General features: G+C 40.9%; 1 long non-coding RNA gene across 1 annotated transcript in view; it reads left to right on the top strand.

The window, feature by feature from the left end:
* LOC109308171 overlaps positions 1-4253 on the top strand; it is an 8600-nt gene extending 4347 nt beyond the window's left edge. The window contains exons 3-4 of the long non-coding RNA XR_002100513.1: positions 624-733; positions 4127-4253. This is a non-coding gene — a long non-coding RNA (uncharacterized LOC109308171). The remainder of the gene's footprint in view (positions 1-623; positions 734-4126) is intronic.
* Positions 4254-5344: the final 1091 nt, after the last annotated feature.

Below are 5344 nucleotides of genomic sequence, written 5' to 3'. Positions count from 1 at the left end.
CCCCACCTGCCGGTCGCATCTATTCCTGTACCCCTTGTGGGTCATGCCTGTTTCCCCTACCCCACCCGTGGGTTGTGCCTGTCCCTCTTACCTCTCACAGGATGTGTCTGCCCCGCCTACACATCATAAGTCATGCCTGCCTCTGTTACCCAACCTGTGGGTCATGCCTGCTCCTCCTACCCCCATGGGTCACCTCTACCCCACCCCCCATACCACCCATGGATCCTGCCTGCTTCTCTACCCCACCCATGGGTCGTATCTCCCTCCCCACCACAGTGAACTCCCAATCCCCTTCAGCCTGCTGCACCCTCAACCCCTCCAGCTAGCTCCCCCATCCCGATTTACCTGATATGAATTGATTTAATCTCTCCCTAATGCCCACGAATGTCTGTACTTAGCCCACAGCTCTCCTCCCCATACCTTTCACAGACATAGGTAGTAAGGGCAGGATTTTGCCCCTTTTCCTTTGTCTTTATTTCTACTGGGAAAACTAGGAGAAAAAAATGAGGATATCAGGAAATGTTTAGCACTTTACCTGCTTAAATCTTACTTGGGTTCTTAATTTGATTCTTCACTGGACATGTATGATACTCTAAATTTTGCCTGTTTTCTGATTCTCTTAGTAAACTGGTATGCAGCTCTACCTGAAGCATGTAGTGCTACTAGCACTCCTCAAGCAAATAACATGAGTGCTTCAACGTTTCCTGCTGCGTAATACAACTTTTTAAACACCGTAAGTGTCAAAGTACCATGAAAGGTAGCACAATCATTTTACTGAGGAACAAACTTTGCTGCCAAGAAAGTTTTTTCCTCCCTCCTAAATAGAAACAGAGGGGATGTTTGTGTGTGTGTGTTTAGAAGTACTACACCAAGCCTGTGGTTCGCTGGTGGTAACCCATCAGTGGGGCATGGAAGTTCTGTTAGTGACTGACGCTCCTTTGCCCCCGACCTTCCCATCTTCCTGTGGTACCAGTATCATGTGAGATGCTGAGCTGCTCCATGCATGGTATTCTCCTGAATGGGAGAAATAATGGTTACATTAAACTACTTTCCTCTCTGGCTAGGCCACATTCAATTCCAGAGGTCTGGGACATCCTGCTGTGGGAACTAGAAAGTCTGAGAACCACTGCAGTAGAAAAATCTTAGGGGGTTTTAGGATGGACTAAAAAACTACATCTTTCTCAACCTCGCTTTTGAAAACCTCTCAAATCTCCTCTCAAAATGTGCTTTCCATGCAGAGTAATTTAATTGAACTAGCCTGGCATGCATGCAGCCAGAGGCACAGCAGCATAGCCCCACACCTGGGGCAGCTGCGATGCCTGGGGAATGCTAGCTGCAGCAGTGTGGATGGCAGCAGTGTAGTCAGCTGCCACTCTTTAGTGATGGCTATTTTGTTCCTCCCAAACAGAGGCAGTATGTGGGGCTGTTGTTCCAGTAACTCCCCTCTACTTCATAGTTATGCTATTACATGCAGGTGTCTCTGAATTTCAACATGAAAATTACAAAATCATGCATCGAAGAAAATCAGAGTTCAGTTATAAAAAGTGCCAAGTACTCTGACTTAAAGCCATATCTCTGCATGTTCTTATCTGTATAAATGGCAAAAATTGCTCAGGACAGTTCTACTGCAAATATACAGAGTCTAAAGAGATGATATCCAAAATGTGAAAAGGTAGGTCTATTAGTTGAAGTTTTGCTACTTTACTCATGAGTTTGTAGAGGCAACTGATACTACAAGTGGCAGCCAAGGATACTTTTTCCTTGTCCTTTGAGTGGATTTTTCAGAGTACAATATTCATTTACTCAAACTCTGCATGTCCCTCAAGGAACTGGTTCTAAGGTTTTGTACATGGTTCATAAAATCATATGACATGATGACATAACGTAGAATCAGAAACAATTGCATCCCATAATTCAGTTTTAATGCATCTGACTCAGAGTCAGGAATTAATAGACACGTTTATTTTAAATTCTTCTAAAAATTAAGGCTATAATTTTTGTTTCTGGAAGATTTAGGATTTTTCAGAAATTATTCAAGATAATTCCTATCTGATTGGAAGCCTGACTGGTTGAGTTATTTACTAGTTGAGGTCATAAACATGTTGTCAGTGCTCTTAAAGTAGTGAAAGCTACTTTAAGTTACTTAATCAACTTGAAATAGTTTGTGTCTCTGGAACCAGCAAATTTATCTCATCATTCAGTACTAAATCCTGATTCTATGACTAGTTTGAGATTCCTTACATGAATAATATAAGCAGAATGTACCTTTGAAATTATATAATTTCTTGTAGACTGTAGGTATTCCTGTGGGTATTTAAGAAGTAAGATCTTTTAAACCATAGATATGGTCTCTTTCTCAGCAAATGGATACTTCATCATTTCTCCTTTCATTCCTCTTTTCTGTAAACTATATAATCCTAACATATTTAATCTTACCTCAATTTTTGTGTTCCCAATATGAGATACCTAGAGCTTGATCAATGTTAGTAGGAATTGTGGGCTTCCAGCTCCACTGCAAATTGAAGGAATCCAAAACTCAGAGCACACAGAGTTAGCAGGCAGTCTTGAAAACCTTGGTCCTGATTTTTCAACTGGTAGACTCATTTTTAGAAGCTGAGGCCATTTTAAATTGTCGGCTTTTTTGGTTACCCTGGCTTCTATGATCTACATGAGATTTTTTTTTTTGATAGCATGCTGTGTATAAATTTAATTTCTGTTAGTTAAAACATAACTTTACACATTTCCAGAAACTCTTAAGCTAAATGTAAAATAGGTCAATATAATAAAAAACCCAATGACTCTCACAAATATATACAGATTTTGAAGATATCTTTTTTCTGGAAATAGTGATGTATAAACCCATAACTTTTGTGCAGGCTAGGGTAAGCTGCAACATTTAATCTTTTCCTATTGGGTTTCCAGTGTTAGTAAATATAGAACTATTTAGTTTGCAATTAGTACAGTATGTTGATAAGACATACTGTCGGCCACAATATAATTATGCCATTTCCATTTGCAGAAGCAGCATTTGAATATTATATGTTTGTCACCATCTTAACCCTAATAATACCTCAAAAAAGAAAGCAAGCTAATAAAAATCTTGAAGTGACCATAGAAAACAAGTCTAAAGCAAAAAGGACTTGATGAATAGTGCTTATTGCCATAACTTGTTTTGTTTGGCTCTCTGCCAGTGATGTTGTATTAACAAAAGAAAAATTCTCTGTAATGAAATAACTAAGCAGCATGCCAGAAATTTATATCAACAAATGCAACATTAGGAATAATAATCAAATCTATTCTGCAAGGCAATGGGAATGAGAAGAGAAGAAATCTGTCCTTAAAGATATTACTTCAGGATACCGTACAACATGCATCTTTTGAGAGGAAAATCAGAATCTAGAGTTAACAAGTTATGAAGCTTTCAGACAGCACAGAGAATCTCAAACCTAGAACTCATCTCTTTGACTAGACCTCTACCTAGTGCCTTCTCTGGTTCAAAAGTATTACTGGAAAACATCTTCATGGTGTTCCTGATGTTCTGGTTGAATCAGAAATGTCAAAATATCAGAAGCACCCTGTTAGCTGGCTGCCGGTGTAATATGACTAGACTAAAACAGCTAGACAGCAATATGCCATTAAAAAGAAAATATAAATCTGCTCACAGATCAGCTGATGTTTAAGGGTGTCTATACACATCCTCCGAGAGGTTAGGGGACACTTTAAATAAAGCACCCACAGCGTGATGTGTATTCAGTGTCCTGCACTTCAAAATGGCAGTGGGGGGGGGGGGGTGCTTTAACTAAAGCTCATTCAATAAGCTTTAGTTAAAGCACCCCTGCTGCCTTTTTGAAAGGGGGGGGGATGCTGAATACACATGATGTAGAGGTTGCTGGAATGTGCTAATTAGCATGCTCCAGCAGACTCACAGCAAACTCAATTAATCGAGTCTGCTCTGACACATATTAATTAGCATGCATCCAAGCAGAGGTCTGTCATGTGTATAGGTGCCCTAAAGAAGCAGGATCTATATCAGAGTGCATCAAAACCAATGCACTTGTTTAATTGCAGTAAATACTTGCTGAGTCTCTAAACTTTTATTTCTACTGTTTTTCTACCAACTGGCCAGGTGTTTTACCAGGGCAATCAAGCACAACATGACTGCCATACCTGAGGAAGGGCACCTTGTGTTAGAAAGCTCGATTAACCTTTCTCCCAATTATATAATTTGTGTAATAAAAGGCATCACCAAAAAACCCCTTGCTTCTTCCATATTTCCATTACCATCATGGTTACAACAACACTCCAACCAGCTACCTTGATTCCCTTAGTAATTTATCACGGCAAGACAAGTTCCCAGGCAATATTAGATTCTGAGTTGTGATATACAAGGTAAGGCAAACTGAACAAATAACTAGGTTGTTTCAGTAAGAATCTGCGTGGAATAAAACAGAGATGCTCACCCTCCCAGCCCACAAACCATATCTGGTCCACAGCACCATGTAATCTGGCCCATTGCACTGCTCCCCTGCTACCAAATTTCTGGATTCATTGGGAGCCCTGGGTTCTGCATGCTGGATCAGGTGCCTGATCATAATGCACAGGGCTGGGCAGGGTTGGCGCTGGTCCCCATAGCCCAATCCTGGTGTGTGGGGGGGCCTGGGAGAGGGTAGCACCAGGCCCTACACACCAATCCTGGGGCCTGGGGACAAGAAGAGGTGGTGCTAGACCCCAATGATGATGCACAGGGACACAAGAGGGAAGTGCCAGGTTCTTGGGGCCCAATCCCGGTGGGAATGGGTGGTGGCAGGCCCCGGGAACCCAACCTCAGGTTATGGGTGAATTGGGTGGTGCTGGGCCCCAAGGCCCAATCCTGTCCTGCACGTCTCTATTTAGCGATGCAGACTTGCCTTGCTCCACTCATCTGGCCCATTGGACCAAAAATTCAAGCACCACTGATATACAGCACTATTCATTATGAGAAAAGGGCTTGTAATCTGACCCTTATTTTTTATACCAGATTTTCAGTGAGTATAAATCAATATAGCTCCATAGAAGGAAATGGAGGTATATACATTTACAGCTAAGTTCTTTAACAGGGTTAATTTCTTTAGCATCATCTCTGGGCTTTAAGTACATGATGCAGTGGTTTTTATTTTAATTTTGCATTCTGCATAGTCTGGTTTTCAAATTATGCAAAGGATAATTTGTCTAACTAACAAATTATGCAAAGGATAATTTGTCTAACTGGCTCTTGTTCCTCCAGTAAATAAGAAATTATCCGATAATATTTGATCATTTTGAGCCTTTGCAGTATCTAGTTCATAACATGCTGAAAATCTGCTAT

The sequence above is a fragment of the Crocodylus porosus genome, unplaced genomic scaffold (genome assembly GCF_001723895.1).
Source record: "Crocodylus porosus isolate Cpor-Errol unplaced genomic scaffold, CroPor_comp1, whole genome shotgun sequence".
Taxonomy (NCBI): Eukaryota; Metazoa; Chordata; order Crocodylia; family Crocodylidae; genus Crocodylus; species Crocodylus porosus.
This window is presented reverse-complemented; position numbering and strand designations above follow the sequence as displayed.